General features: G+C 40.0%; 1 pseudogene; it reads left to right on the forward strand.

Moving 5' to 3' along the window:
* Positions 1-273: 273 nt before the first annotated feature.
* LOC116909955 lies at positions 274-806 on the forward strand (annotated as a pseudogene).
* Positions 807-17297: the final 16491 nt, after the last annotated feature.

The following is a 17297-nucleotide window of genomic DNA, read 5'->3' on the forward strand; positions in this document are numbered from 1 at the left end:
AAGTAAAGATTTTTAGAATGTAATGAAAATTAAGGCGCAACATACTGAAACTTTTGGGACACAATTAAAGCAGTGCTAAGAAGAAAACTCAAAGCTCTGAGTGCCTCCAAAAATACCAAACCAAACCAAAACCAAAAACAAAAATAAAACAAAGCAAAAAATGGAGAGAGCATAGACTAGTAGCTTGACAGCACACCTCAAAGCTATAGAGTAGGTCACCTGCATGGATATATCCCCATGTGTATAGTTAACTAAGGGCATCATGATTTAGAGATGGGGACTCGCATGACCTGCGCCTTCAGGAACTTTAATGTGGAGAAGTGAGCCGAGTAGGAGATCAGCCAGAGGAAGTCCTTCATGGCACCCAAACACCCTTCCACCCTTCTATCCACAGTCTCCTGCAGAAGTATCTGAGTCAGTATCCAGAAATCTGAGGAAGAAGTTTCTAGGAAAGATACGAAGCTGCTGTCATGGCTAAGAGATGTATATGTTGATTCTGAAGATCCGGTGCTTTTCTTGCCAGTAAAAGTTGTTGAACTACAGCAAGAACCAAAGGAATTCAGATGCCAATAGGAGATCACTTTGACAAGAATACTGTGGACATTCCCAAAGGCAAGATTATTGTTGAAGAAGCACTGGCCCTTCTCAATAACCATAAACTATCTCCAGAAACATGGACTGCTGAGAAAATCACCCAAGAATACCATTTAGAACTGAAGGATGTAAATTCTCTTTTCAAATATTTTGTTACTTTTGAAGTCAAAATCTTTCCTCCTGAATACAGAAGAGCAATACAATCAAAATGAAGAAAATCACAAAACAATTTCCTTTGTGCACTCTCAAGCTCTGTGTCCTTGTTTTCATGTATTAAATAATACAAGTTACTGTGAGTTGAGGGCTATAACTTTGATAGCTCTTTGATCTCTTCAGGATTATTCATATAATTTTTAAATTTATGTCTCTGCAGCTCCTGGGTATATGCCATCTGGCCTACATGATTCAATACTAAGTTTCACTTTCCAGGTTAGGATGGTTTGTTCTTTGTAGGAGACTCTGAAAGCAAGAGCCCTCCTGAATCCTGTAAGACTGGCATTGTGTTAGGGACTGATAATCAGCAGTGAGAGACAGTGAACATATTCTCCATGTGAAGAAAGAGAGGAAACTGAGTGCAAAGGAAGAAAAATATATATTAGTACTCAACAAAATAAAAATCCTTGAGGGTCTTTTAATGTTTTAAATTGGTTTTAAATATGAAATAACTTTTTAGAAGAATTATTGGTATCTGTGACATACTAGCTGTCTCTCTTTTGACAAATAAAATTAGTTAACTTGAAAAGTTTTCGAAGAGGCAATACTTAAGACTATTTGAACAAATAACTTCCTTTAATTTACAAATGAGAGAAATATGAATGAACAGTAGTTATTAAAAGTCTCACAAGTAAAAAAAAGCTGATGACCAGGTGGGTTTAGTGCAGAATTCTATCAGTCCTTCATTGAAGACCTAATACCAATACTGTCCAAACTATTACACAAAATAGAAACAGAAGGAACACTACCAAATTCCTTCTATGAAGTCTCAATTATGTTTATACCTAAACCAAAGAGACACAACAAAGAAAGAGAACTTCAGATAATTTCCCTTATCACACAAAAATACTCAATAAAATTCTCACAAACTGAGTCCAAGAACACATCAAAATGATCATCCATCATGATCAAGTAGGCTTCATACAAGGGATGCGGGGATGGTTCAATATACAGAAAACCATCAACAAAATCCACTGTATAAACAAACTCAAAGAAAAAAAAACCCCACATGATCATCTCATTACGTGCTCAGAAAACATTTGACAAAATTCTTAGCCATCAGAGAAATGCAAATCAAAACAACCCTGAGATTCCACCTCACACCAGTCAAAATGGGTAAGATCAAAAACTCAAGTAACAGCAGATGCTGTCGAGGATGTGGAGAAAGAGGAACACTCCTCCATTGTTGGTGAGATTGCAAACTTGTACTACCACTCTTCAAATCAGTCTGGAGGTTCCTCAGAAAATTGGACATTACACTCCCTGAGGACCCAGCTATACCTCTCTGGGGCATATACCTAAAAGATGCCACAACATATAACAAAGACACATGCTCCACTATGTTCATTGCAGCCTTATTTATAATAGCCAGAAGCTGGAAAGAACCCAGATGACCTTCAACAGAGGAATGGATACAGAAAATGTGGTACATTTACACAATGGAATATTACTCAGCTATCAAAAACAATGAATTTATGAAATTCATAGGCAAATGGAGGGAACTGGAAAATATCATCCCGAGTGAGGTAACCCAATCACAGAAAAACACACATGGTATGCACTCATTGATAAGTGGCTATTAGCCCAAATGCTTGAATTACCCTATATGCACAGAACACATGAAACTCAAGAAGAATGACCAAAATGCAAATGCTTCACTCCTTCTTTAAAAGGGGAACAAGAATACCCTTGGCAGGGAATAGGGAGGCAAAGATTAAAACAGAGGCAGAAGGAACACCCATTCAGAGCCTGCCCCACATGTGACCCATACATATACAGCCACCAAACTAGATAAGATGGATGAAGCAAAGAAGTGCAGGCCGACAGGAACTGAATGTAGATCTCTCCTGAGAGTCACAGCCAGAATACAGCAAATACATAGGCAAATGCCAGCATTAAACCACTGAACTGAGAATAGGACCCCCGTTGAAGGAATCAGAGAAAGGACTGGAAGAGCTTGAAGGGGCTTGAGACCCCATATGAACAACAATGCCAACCAACCAGAGCTTCCAGGGACTAAGCCACTACCCAAAGACTATACATGGACTGACCCTGGGCTCCAACCTCATAGGTAGCAATGTATAGCCTAGTAAGAGCACCAGTGGAAGGGGAAGCCATTGGTCTTGCCAAGGCTGAACCCCCAGTGAATGTGATTGTTGGGGGGAGGGCGGTAATGGGGGGAGGATGGGGAGGGGAACACCCATAGAGATGGGGAGGGGGAGGAGTTAGGGGGATGTTGGCCCAGAAACCGGGAAAGGGAATAACAATCAAAATGTAAATAAGAAATACCCAAGTTAATAAAGAACCCTCAGGTTACATTACTTCCTAAATGTGTCAGCATAGAAGAACAAAACATTCATTAGTATAATTACAGGAGACTTGGTAGGATGCAAAAGAAGTTATACTAGTATTGTAAATAGATTTCAAAATATATTTCAGAATTAAAGAAAGTGTTCTAATAATTTTTTCTGAACCTTCAGCTATCATTTACTGCTCTCCAGAACATAAAATTCAAATTCATTGCCACAAAGCCTGTAGCTTTTTCTTTCAGTGCTTTTGATGTTGAACATATACCAACATGTGGGGTGTGTACATTTGTGTATATGTATAAGTGTTCTGATACATGAAAAAAATGAAAAATGTAAAAAAAATGAAAAAATTTTAGTATCTTTGTTTTAGTTATTCTGTTTTTTCATTTTTCCATACATCAGAAGAAATTGAACATGCTTCCTAAATGATTTTCATAGCAGACTTGCTATGACCTGCAACAGCTGTTTCCCTTTTCTTACAGAAATGAAATGAAATTATAAATTATGTGTTGCCAAAAAACAAAAAAACAAAAAATCCTCAGGTGACAACAGATGCTGGTAAGGATGTGGAGAATGAGGAACACCCCTTCACTGTTGGTGGGATTGTAAGCTGGTACAACCACTCTGAAAATCAGTTTGGAAGGTCCTCAGACAATTGGACATATTAATACCTGAGGACCCAGCTATCCCACTCCTGGGTATATACCCCAAAGACACTCCAACATATAGCAAGGACACATGCTCTACTATGTTCATAGCAGCCTTATTTATAGTAGCCAGTAGCTGGAAAGAACCCAGATGTCCTTCAACAGAGGAATGGATACAGAATATTTGGTACATCTACACAATGGATTACTATTCACCTATTAATAACAATGACTTCCTGAAATTCATAAGCAAATGGATGTAACTAGTAAATATTATCCTGAGTGAGGTAACACAATCACAAATTAACACACATGGTATGCACTCACTGTTAAGTGGATATTAGCCCCAAAGCTTGGATTGCCCAATGATACAATCCACAGATCACATGAAGCTCAAGATGGATGACCAAAGTGTGGATGCTTCAGATCTTCTTAGAAGGGGGAACAAAAATAATTTTATGAGGAAATACAGAGATAAAGTTTGGAGCAGAGACTGAAGGAAAGGCCATCCAGAAACTGTCCCACTTGGGGATTCATGCCATATATATATAGCCAGCAGACCGATATCATATTGCTGATGCCAATTAGTACATGCTGACAGAACCTTGTTATAGCTGTCTCCTGAGATGGTCTGCCAGCGCATGACAAATACAGAGGTGGATGCTCACATCCAACTATTGATCCAAGAACAGGGTTCTCATTGGAGGAGTTAGAGATAGTACTGAAGGAGTCCATAGGGTTTGTCACCCCATAAGAACAACAACACCAACCAACCAGATCTCCTAGGGACTAAACTACCATCCAAAATGTACACATGGACAGACCCATGGCTCCAGCTGCATATGTAGCAGAGGATGGCCTTGTTGGACACCAATGGGAGTAGAAGCCCTTGGTCCTGCCAAGGCTCGACCCCCGCAGTGTAAGGGAATATCAGTGCAGGGAGCTGGAATGGGTGGCAGGATGGCTGGGGTAACACATTCATAGAAGAAGGGGGATGGGGGTGTGATAGGGGGATTATTGTCGAGAAACTGGAAAAGGGATAACATATGAAATATAAATAAAAAATATCCAATAAAAACCTCAGTAAAGCACAAAGATTTAACAGAGTTGCACTGAAAAAGTTCTGTAAGCAATTATAGCACGGCTGGTGAGTATTCTGAGAAGGAAAAATACATTATTTCATAAAGGGTAGATTTTTTCCCCTCCAATCTCTTCAACATAGCATTAGGTTGGTCAGCTTTCCTGGAGATGGTCTTTTGGCCTAGTGATTGACAGGTTTAGCTGGATTGACTCTTGAGGGAGAGGAGACAATGCTATGCAATGTCTAATCTTTGGAGCTGATCAGAATTCCATGTCTCCACCCAGGATGAGAAGTAGATTCTGTTAGAGAGGAGACTATCCCCAATGGCCTGGAATGCTCCTGTAACATTTCCCACCCAAGAGGTAGGGCCCTAAAATCATTTCGGAGACGGGCTAGATTGGAGCATTTGTGTGACCAATTTTTACCCTGAAAATTCTGAGATCCAGTTCCAAGGATGTACATTAGACAGAAGATTCAGAGAGGAGGCAACATGTAGCTCTAAGCAGAGGTGCTCATTTCTGAAGAAGAGGTAACAAGGATCTAGGAACAGAACTCTACTGGCATTCCTGGTCTCCATCAAGGATATTCATGAAACTGTGGTTTTCAGGATCCCTGCTTTAACCTGTGTAATGAGATTGTATCTTCTGTCAACATGATTTGTTTATGAAGTTAGCAATACCCTCCCCTTTATTTTCTACTGGATTTTGCTTTAGGAAAGTGACTTTTACAGTCTGACTTCACCCTATAGTACTATCTCGTGTTTTGGAGTACTTTATTCCCAGTACTTAGAAATGGAGGTAAAGTTATTTCCTGAGGCTTTACGATATATTAGGCCGAGAAAAGCTCATAGCCAGAAAGGAGTCAAATGTTGATTTTTCAGAGACATATGAAATAAAAATGTAATTGGTTATGTCTATGGATGGAAGAGCTGTCTGAAGGAAATTGAAGCAGAATTCACGTGATGTCACCTGGATTCAGCACATGTGCTATGACTGTGGTTTGAAAATTTATCGCCGTTTTCCCATGAAGTTCAGCTGCTCTGGCTAGTTTATATTCTTTATGCATTTCTTGTCCCAGTCTTTCATCAGATTCTACTCTTAAAATGCACCACATGGCCTGTGCAAACTGGAAGGGCAAGTTCTGAACCATTACAGCCTTTCTTCTAAATTTAGAGAGTCCGTCCATATTGCTCTTACTTTACTCTGATACATACATTATGTTTTATCATCTCATGCACACTCTTCTTTCAAAGACATTCCCTAGTTTACAATTTCATGTTTAGAAAGTGATCTAATTTTGAGGTAACCAAATTCTGGTATTTTTTTAAGCTTCAGAAAAATACGAATAATAGTAATAATATTGAAAAAATCTCAGAGTCATTTTTTTCTAATTCTTTCTAAAATTTCAGATGTATAATAATTGCATGTTGTGAACTCACTATAATCATCTGTGCTTTAAAATTAATTTGTTTGGAAGTAATATTAAATAGGCAGTATTAAACAAGTCTTTGTATGTTATTCTAAAATTCATGAAATATCCTGTGAAAGGTAAAACACCTTAAGATTAATTTGTATACAAAAAAGTATTTTTTCTATGTAAATATTTATTTCCCTAATGATTTGCGGTTTTGAAAAACTAATGTTATTAGATAACGTGTATTGATTTGGAGATTTCTAAGCTTTTAGGACAAGCATTCATAATCTTAGGACTTTTTTTTGTGCCATATCTAGTCTAGTTAAATGAACTTGTGTCCTTCAATTGTTACTGCTAAAGAAAGATAGAAAGAGCTCGGTTTGTAAAGTGCTGGCCCTGCAAGCATGTTAGAGCCTCTAAACCCACATAAAAAAGCTGAGTGTATATTTGCCAGCCCAGTGATGGGAAGTAGAGACTCTAGGGTTTACTGGCTAGTAGTTATCAGTTTATTTAATTAATTCCAGCCTAGTGAGAGACCATGTCTCAAAAAATCAAACCAAGCCACCATCACAACAACAATAAGAAACAACAGAACAAAACAAAACAAAAAAATCAAACCAAATCAAACAAAGAAAACTGAAGAGGATGTCATCTGAGGAATGATACCCTACATTGACCTCTGGCTTTCATACACGTGTGCAGAAGCATGCACATGTATATATATATATACAAATCCACCCCTGCATTCACACATTTACACAACACTTATTCACATACATATACAGGAAAGTGCCAACAATAAAATAGTTGTTCTTATCATGAAGAATAAACATATACTAATCCTTTAGCCAATGCCAAAATTATACTCATAATTGTTTTGCATAATTAATGGTTCATTAGTATAAGAAAGAATATATGTTTTAAAGGAACTCTATTATTCTCCCAAGGTCAAAAGAATGCAAAAGATCTCTAATTCTTTCTTGAGAGATGCTTTTCCCAGCTAGGAACTTTTGGAAAACATCAATAAAGCATGTTGTTTCAAAATTTAAGCTAAAGGATAGGCTACGGAGAGACATTCATGCTAGCAATAGAAGAGGATATAAAGAGGAGGAAGGAGCATAGATGACCTAATGTTTCCTGCTAATTTCAGTATGATCTTCATCCTTAGTTAAGGACTTAAATCCCTATATCAGATTTGTTTTTGTCCAGTATCAGGTTTCTGCTCTTTCCCATCATACTAGTGTGCATCTTAAAGGTGGAAAGCAACATTCTAAGATTTATAATTCCCTTCCCAGTGCTCTACTGCTTTTACATGTGAGTGTGGTCTGAGTCAGTTACCATAGGAACTCCTCTGCTCAGGTAGTGAACTACACACAATCTTTCTGGTCCATCTGGACACCAAATCACGAGAGTTTTCCCATCATCCTTTTTTGGAGAATTTCTTGAAGGGATCATTTTGTTCTTTTCTTAGGTTTGAATAAGAGAAACAATATCTCAGGGATCTTCAACTCTTGGACCTTTTTTCAAAGCTCTTAGGACTTTGAAAGACAGCCAACTTTAGACTGCCTCAGAAGACAGAGCAGGGAGAGGAAAAGGAACAAGCTACCTGGTACTCGGACTGAGTTAGTGAACCAAATGAACCCTGGAGGAGACCTTTCCTCTAGACTTGTTAATTGAGTCAATTGCCAATTTGTGTCTTTTTTTTCTAAAAAGATTCCATCCTAATGAGGTTTTCTATTAATTTCTGTAAATATAAACTGTTCCCAGTATTTACCTGTGCAACATTCAGAAGACCTCTATTATATGGATAGCTCAGTCTTTACATTTTAGTTTGTGTGGGGGAACCAAGATCTAGAAGAATACACAATTTGAGTCATATTAATAATAATATGGTAAAGCCATAAGCACGTGAACTCACATACATACATATATATACATACATACACACATATGCATACATACACACATACATGCATACATATATACATACACACAAATCTGTTTTTCATAACTTTATTTTTATTTTTAATGTGAAAAATATTTTTTTAATTTATTTTACAGTATGTGTCTGAGTATTTGGCCTACATGTATGTCTTTGTACCACTTGCATGCCTGGTGCCCACACACAGATCCTAAAACTGGAGTTACCATATGGACCTTGGGATTCAAATCTGAATCTTTGGATGAGCACCCAATGCTTCTAAGAGATGAGCCATCTTTTCTTTTCTTTTTTTTTTTTTTATTATCTTGAGTATTTCTTATATACATTTCGAGTGTTATTCCCTTTCCCGGTTTCCAGGCAAACATTCCCCTCCCCTCTCCCCTTCTTTATGGGTGTTCCCCTCCCCATCCTCCCGCCCTTGCCGCCCTCCCCCCAACAATCTAGTTCACTGGGGTTCAGTCTTAGCAGGACCCAGGGCTTCCCCTTCCACTGGTGCTCTTACTAGGATATTCATTGCTACCTATGAGGTCAGAGTCCAGGGTCAGTCCATGTATAGTCTTTTAGGTAGTGGCTTAGTCCCTGGAAGCTCTGGTTGCTTGGCATTGTTGTACATATGGGGTCTCGGCCCTTCAAGCTCTTCCAGTTCTTTCTCTGATTCCTTCAATGGGGGTCCTATTCTCAATTCAGTGGTTTGCTGCTGGCATACGCCTCTGTGTTTGCTGTATTCTGGCTGTGTCTCTCAGGAGAGATCTACATCCGGCTCCTGTCGGCCTGCACTTCTTTGCTTCATCCATCTTGTCTAATTGGATGGCTGTATATGCATGGGCCACATGTGGGGCAGGCTCTGAATGGGTGTTCCTTCTGTCTCTGTTTTAATCTTTGCCTCTCTCTTCCCTGCCAAGGGTATTCTTGTTCCCCTTTTAAAGAAGGAGTGAAGCATTCATATTTTGATCATCCGTCTTGAGTTTCATTTGTTCTAGGCATCTAGGGTAATTCAAGCATTTGGGCTAATAGCCACTTATCAATGAGTGCATACCATGTGTGTCTTTCTGTGATTGGGTTACCTCACTCAGGATGATATTTTCCAGTTCCCTCCATTTGCCTACGAATTTCATAAAGTCATTGATTTTGATAGCTGAGTAATATTCCATTGTGTAGATATACCACATTTTCTGTATCCATTCCTCTGTTGAAGGGCATCTGGGTTCTTTCCAGCTTCTGGCTATTATAAATAACGCTGCGATGAACCTAGTGGAGCACCTGTCTTTTTTATATGTTGGGTCATCTTTTGGGCATATGCCCAAGAGAGGTATAGCTGGATCCTCAGGCAGTTCAATGTCCAATTTTCTGAGGAACCTCCAGACTGATTTCCAGAATGGTTGTACCAGTCTGCAACCCCAATGGAGGAGTGTTCCTCTTTCTCCGCATCCTCGCCAGCATCTGCTGTCACCTGAGTTTTTGATCTTAGCCATTCTCACTGGTGTGAGGTGAAATCTCAGGGTTGTTTTGATTTTCATTTCCCTTATGACTAAAGATGTTGAACATTTCTTTAGGTGTTTCTCAGCCATTCGTGAGACATCTTTTCAAGCTCAAGGATTGTGGGCCCCAAAGCAGATAGGAACTCCACAGGAAGGCCAACAGAGTCAAGTAACTTGGACCCTTGGGGATCTCAGAGTCTAAACCATCAACTAGGGGACATACGTGAGCTGGGCCTAGGCCACCCTGCACATATGTAGCAGATGTGCAGCTTTGTCTTCATGCGGGTCCTGAACAACTGGAACGGGGGCTGTCTCAAAGGATGTTGCCTGAACTGGGGTGTGTTTTTCCAGCTAGGCTGCCTTGTCTGGCCTCAGTAGGAGAGGAAGTGCCTAGTCTTGCACTGCCAGGGTAGGGATGCTACCCAGGGGAACCCCCACATGCTCAGAGGAGAAGAAGAGGGGGCAATGGGAACAGAATTGTGGGAAGAGGTGACTAGGAGGGGGCAATGAGCTAGATATAAAGTGGATAAGTAAAAATATTAAATTAAATTAAAAAATTCTTAAAAACAAAGAAAGGGAATGCATCTCCCTGGATTATGACAAGCATTGGTGTCTGGAGGAGTGATGGCTAAGGATGACTGTACTGGAAGGAATGCAGGTATGATAGTATTAGTGGTCTGGGACCTTATACATTCTGGTCAGTATATTTCAACCAAGAAGGCTGGTGACTGTAGAGTAGAAAGAGAGCAGCTTCCCATGCTGTGCTTACATATGTGGGCTTCTTCACAGTGTTGCCTCTAGTGCATGGAATCCTGCTGGCAAGAACTGAGGTGGTTATGGCAACCTGAGAACCTCAACTGATATTAATATTCACAAACATATGGCACCTGCAATTCTTTAAAAAACAACAGAACATCAGCAGTGGCACCAGCAACAGGAACATCCAGAATAATTTGTAACTTGTCTCTGGAGAAGCACAATGTTGCATATATTATTTTTTTTAAATAATCAGTCACCAATTAAACTAATTGCTGCAATCCTTAAACCTGTCTTTCCCTCCAGTTTGTCATTATTTGCCAATGTCAAAACAAGTAAAATAAATGGACTGGATTTTCTTCATTTGCTTCTTGTAAATATTTGTTTTCTTGCAAATATATGAATCTGACTGCAAGAATCCTTTCTGAGCCCTGATACTTTAACCTTCTTTCTTTAAAAGGTGGACTGGGAAGTTGTCAGAAAAGCCCCCTCCCCAACTCCCCCACATCTTTTCCTTATTGAGAAACCAGCTGAAGCACTGATTGTATTCCAAGCCTGCTTTTAGCACAAAGACTTGAAAGATATGTGGAAGAAGGCAGAAAGGCGAGAGCTAACCATTTGGTCACAGTAACTAAAACCCTACTTTGACAGTACAGCCTTGAAAAAAGATGCTGCTTGGAAGAGACAGAGCGAGAGCGAGAGAGAGGGAGGGAGGGAGAGAGAGAGAGAGAGTTGGGAGGGAAGGGAATGGTGAGGGGAGGGAGAGGGAGAGCAGGAATGAGGGAGAAGGGAGGGGGAGAGGGAAAGGAAGAGAGAGAAGGAACACTCAGATCTGCTATGGTAAAGGGCTAAGTCCCAGGAGCTGGTGACTGAGAGTAATAACCAGGTATGGGTGTCAGAGTGGGAAACAAGATACTGTCTATTGGGGAACAAGACAAAAAATATTCCACAGGAATTTGTTATTGTAAATGTTTTTCCCCTCTGATGATGAGATGAGGCGAGAGCAGTATGCCAAGAATACATGGCTTGGGCTGAGTATAAAGCATTCTATCTTTGTACTAACTATCCCTAGGGCTAGGCCTGGAAGTTTCTATCCTTCAAACCATCAAATCTAGGCCTAGCATGCTTGTTTTAGTTGCTGAGACTAACCACCAAATAAACTCATCCTTTCTAGTTCTTTCTGAATTCCAGTTGACTGCTTCAATTAAGCTGTTCTGGCTACAACTCCTCTCCAAGTTGACTGATTCAATCGGGCTTCTCTTGTCTTCTTACTGGATTGCTCTGCTTGGCCTCAAACTAACTCTGGTAATTTGTTCTAATCTTCTGGTTCCTTCTTATTCTCTGCTGACCTGTGCCTAACTGTGTGAACTCATGAATGAACTCAACTCCACTGTACTCACTGTACTGACTCCTAACTAACTCTCTTTCCCTGAACTGCTCTTAAATAGGTTCTCTTTACATTGCTTCTATCAAGAGAGTTGGGCAGATCTTACCCCCAACTCATTTCCTCAAATTTTTCTCGGATTTACTACTTTGTCTGCCAGGTTTGTGCTGTGGGCATGTCCGTATTCCAGACAGGGAGAATAAAGGTGTGGCATGTCTGCAACATCTAGACATAGGTCTTGGATGTGATCCCTCGCCATAGCAGCCATGTTGCTGGGTTAAAATTCCTACAGTTATAAGTTCAGTATTAGGACTGGCCACTAAGATTCAGAACTTGCTCAAAACTGAACTCTATACATAATAGGCACACACCTTGAGCCTCTAAATGGGCTTAGGATTTGGCAGAGACCTGAGTGCTATGGGCACATGTACATTCTGGTTACTTGATTTCTAGTCTTACAGTAGCCTTGGGTATACCTACCCTTCTTCCAGTTCTATACAGTGCCTCATGACTGTGAGACTTCAATGTTCTAGTTCAAGGTTTGGCAATCAAATGACTATCTCTACTACCCATCCCCAGCTTTGAGCACAGCCAGTTTGAGATAGTGCTCACAGATAGAATTCTAGGATTGCCCTGCCAGACAGAAAACCAGCTTCCACGCTCATCTAAGACAGTGCATTTCTTGCAGCTAGGAGACTCAGATATGACTTTTCTTCCTATCAGTCCAGGTAGCCTTTATCAACAAACACTAACTCAATCTTGATCATTACAGCCCAAGTTTAGGACTGAATTTTCTGGGAATAAGACAGAAAAATAAGCATAATATTTGCTCAGGAATGCAGCACTGGATTTTTGAAATGAGACACTGGAAAGATTTCAATATTAGTTCCATATTATTATTCTTTTCCATGGCTAGTTTATCCTGAGTAGGCCTATTGTAAGGGAAGAACTGTGGACCCAGCTTCTCAGACATTTTTGTAGCATCACCAATGGTAGCTTGAAGGGTTCTTGGGCCATGAATCAATTTGAGAAATATGCACCTATAGAAGTATATATCTTGGTTCTACCTAAGTGTCATGCCAGTCTGTGGGGTGAGAGCCCTATTGATAAAGCCTGGTGGCATTTTTTAAACACATGGGTGACATGGGAGCTTCAGGCTTGTCTATCAATGGTGACTCTGCCCCAAGGTGGGCATCATTTTGATATGCATGGCCATAGGCTGGTCACTCTAGATAGGTATCTGTAGTTACTACTCCTTCCTTAAGGAGAGTCTTGTGGAAATTACCTTGTTTGTTAAGAAATTCTTGTTTTTGAATAGCACAAAACAATGTGTTTGGGACAAATTTGACTTTGGATCAACATTTAATCCTGACAGCAAATCTGGATTTGAGTACCATTTTGTATTAAAATAATGAAAGTGATTATAGATTCACAGCAGCCTCATTAGAATCTCTGGAAAAACAGGGCCACAGAAGCTAGAGTAGGAGGACTAGATTAAATACGAAATCCTTCAATACCTAGATGATATCGCACAGAAATAAGCATCAGGAGACCATGACATCACATAGTAATTTAAGTGTCTAAAAAAGAATCAGATATCAATCTGCATGAGAAAGCTTTTAGAGAGTGAATTTGAAAATGCACTGGCAAGGAAACCCAATGAGCTTGAAGAAAATGCAGGAAAGTCTTTCAACACTAAACAAATTTAACAAAGAGATTGAAGCAATTAGGAAGAAACCAAAACAGAATTCCTTCAGCTGAGAAATACACCAGGTGACATTGAAAAGTCCTCAGTTGTAATGTAGATCAAATAGAAGGATTAGTGAGCTTAAAGACAGGCTGTTTAAAACTACACAGTTGGCCAACATATAATTTTATGTTGTTGTAAAAATATAAAAAATAAAAAAAGTACGGTTGTCTTTTACCTCTCTATGTCCGGCACTGCGGTGAAAACACTATGTCCGGCACTGCGGTGGAAACACATCCCAACTCCACAGAGGCAGCCCAGTGTCTCCAGCCACTGCACATTTTCCTACACTCAAGCTGTCACATAAAAGAACACACAACACAATAACCTTTGGCCCAATTGATAAGATATAATTGCCCACCTAAACATGCAAAGTCCAATACACATCCATCCCTTAAGAACACTTCTAATAACCTGTAAAGGTACAGCATGGAATCTTAACGTCACCCACCATGTTCTCCTGCCATGGCTTCTCTCTCTGTCCCTCCTGTCTCTTCCTCCTTTCCATTCCAATTTCCTCCTCTTCCTTCAAACTTCTCTCCTACCCATCCTTCCATCTCATCCAATGACAGGTCACCTTTTGTCCTGTACCTGCCTCTCACCTGTATTTTACAAATTCAATGGAGAGAAGGTTATGGTGAAGTCACCTGAGTCCTGAGTACGTGACTGTTATCAAAATACAGATAACTCCAGGGCGAACCACAACATTTCCTCCCTTTTGTCCATACACACACACACACACACACACACACACATTTAAAGGTTGTCAGCCAAATTTATTCAATCAATTTTATCTTAGGACTTCTTGTAACCAACCTCTCAAAGTTGTCTTAAGGCTCCAAGTGATAAGCAGCAGAGAACATGTAGAGGGGTCCAATCTGACTTGACAGCAGGCTTCTGAGCAGATGTCCTATGGGCCAGGAGAGAGTAGCACAGGATTTCCATCACATCCAAGGAAAACCAAGCCAAAGTGAAAGCCAATGCGGAGGCCAAGGTCTATATCAACTACAGTCCAATCCTTGTCACTGGAGAAGCTGTACCCAGCAAAACACCTGTTAAAGAGTGGGAGAGCTTTAAAGATGTCCTTGGACAAACAAAATGTGAAAGAATATTTTGCATCAGAATTGGTTGACAGGAGAGATTAAGGAAGATCTTTCAACTGAAGGTGACATTAACGAGTATGAGGATAATACTGATAGATACAAGGCTCACTGGTGACAGTAATTATACTGACAGCTGACAGGGCTTCAGTATCATAAGCATGGTATGAAAGTATTTATGTAATTAGTTTGAAGGTAAACAGCAAATAAGGTAAGAATATTAATATGTTAAAAGATTAAACAATATGGAAAGACATAAAATATCCAAAATTCCAACTATGGGAAGGAATGTACATTGTTTCACTGTCAGAATATTTTCTCTCATATTTTTTTTGTTTCTACTCTTCTGTATCTTATAGTGTAATCTGAAGATCTTCCTATAAACCATGTAGTCATAAAAAGAGAAAAGAAATCTATTATAAAAATGCCCAAAATGATAAACAAGGGTTCAAAACAGTGCTAGAGAAAATCATCACAGAGGAGGATTAAAGGAAAAGGAGGGAGGGAAGGAGGGAGGGAGGCAGAGAAAGAGGAGAGAGAGAGAGAGAGAGAGAGAGAGAGAGAGAGAGAGAGAGAGAGAGGACTTATAGTTCACACAATGCCTGTAGTAAAACCTTACATATTGAGAATTACTTTGAATGTAAATGGATTACATTCTCCAATTGTAAGAGCCTTCTATACAAATATATAAATATAAATTAAATATAAATATACAAATGAAGGGGCTCAAGACCCCATATGAACAACAATGCCAACCAATCAGAGCTTCCAGGGACTAAGCCACTACCCAAAGACTATACATGGACTGACCCTGGGCTCCAACCTCATAGGTAGCAATGAATAGCCTAGTAAGAGCACCAGTGGAAGGGGAAGCCCTTGGACCTGCCAAGACTGAACCCCCAGTGAACGTGATTGGTGGGGGGAGGGTGGTAATGGGGGGAGGATGGGAGGGGAAGCCCATATAGAAGGAGAGGGGGACAGGTTAGGGGGATGTTGGCCCAGAAACCGGGAAGGGGAATAACAATCAAAATGTAAATAAGAAATACTCAAGTTAATAAAGATAAAAAAGAATATTTGTAAATGTATTAATGTTCTATAAACATAACAGTGAATTAATGCAAAAACTAAATATACAAATGTATATAATATATATTTAAAATAAAACATCACATCAAAATTGGACAAGGGAAACCAACCAAAGTTAAGAAAAAAAAAATCCTCAAGAGAAGGTACAAGGATTAGAGATCCATTCTTTCACACGATAGAGAGTCCCATAAAGATACTAAAGTGAAAGCTATAGTGTATCTGCGGAGGGCCTAGTGCAGACCCTGTGTTTGCTGCATCAGCCTATGTGCATTCATATGACCTTTGCTCAGCCGATTTAGAAGGCCTTGTTCTTCTGGTGTCCTCCATCTTTTCTGATTCTTACACTTCTTTTGCCTCTTCTTCCAAGGGGTTCCATTAGCTGTCCCAGGGGCCGGGGACTAGAATTTGATGGAGACATCCCATTTGGACTGTGGGTTCCAAGGCCTCCCTCTGAATGTCTGGCTGTATTTGTTCCTATCTGCAGCAGGTGGAAGGTTCTCTGATGAAGGTTGAGTAAGACACTGATCTAGGAGTATAGCAGAATATCATTAGGAGTCATTTTATTGCTACATTTTTTTCTTACCGAAAACTATTTACTCTTACCATACCTTACCTTGCCTTAGTTCTCTGGGTTATTGAGACTCTGGTTCTAGGTCACCCATGCATTGCCAGGTGTAGGTTCCGTCTCATGGAATGGTCCTTAGGTCAAACAGGACTTTAGTTGGTTACTCTCATGAGGTTTTTTTGACACCATTGCTCTAGTTTATTTTGCAGGCGGGACAGAATGTGGGTCAAAGGTTTTGTGGCTTTTGTTTACATCTATCTTTTGGTAACCTGTCCTGTACCTTCCCATATCAAAAAACACTAAAATATAGTGGTAAAAACTCTACGTAGGCACAGTCTCAGCCTCTCCATGTTCAATGAGTTCTGCGTCTGTTGTCTTCAGCACTGGGGCCTTTCTGTCATTTTGCAGAAGTCAAAATTTCTAAGTATGTGTGGGTTCACACTATTCTATAACTAAGATAGATAGGAGATATCCTCATAATAAAACATCTATCTCTTGTGGGGAGTCGAGGAAGCCCCTGAGTGAATACATAAGGAGCTGTCTTGAGTTGATATATATTTAGCCCTGTGTCAGGTTCAGGGAATTGGTCAAGAGTTCTTCTGGTCCAAATATTTGCTAATATTTACCAATGACTGACCTATGTGTATAAAATTCAGCTACCGCAAATTCCTTCTCCTGTTTGTTTACCGTCCGAGACAGCTCCTGGACAGAGCCCTCTTACATAATAAATGTGCTGACTTCTGGTTGGATGAATAGCAGTGGGGGCCACTCCGTTAGGGCTAGCATGGTCCACGCAGTCCCAGTTTTTCCGCATGTGTCTATGTGTCTCTCCCGTCTTCAGTCCCTTATCACCACAGTCCCGAGCTGGGCAGGAAGTGGTGAATTTTGTCGAATTTTCCTGTTCACCGTGATCTGTAGCGGGGATGCTTTATCTCCTTTTGTTTCCTCAGCCATCTGTGCTTCTGCTTTACTATTTTCCCCG

This window comes from Rattus rattus, chromosome 9 (genome assembly GCF_011064425.1).
Source record: "Rattus rattus isolate New Zealand chromosome 9, Rrattus_CSIRO_v1, whole genome shotgun sequence".
Taxonomy (NCBI): Eukaryota; Metazoa; Chordata; class Mammalia; order Rodentia; family Muridae; genus Rattus; species Rattus rattus.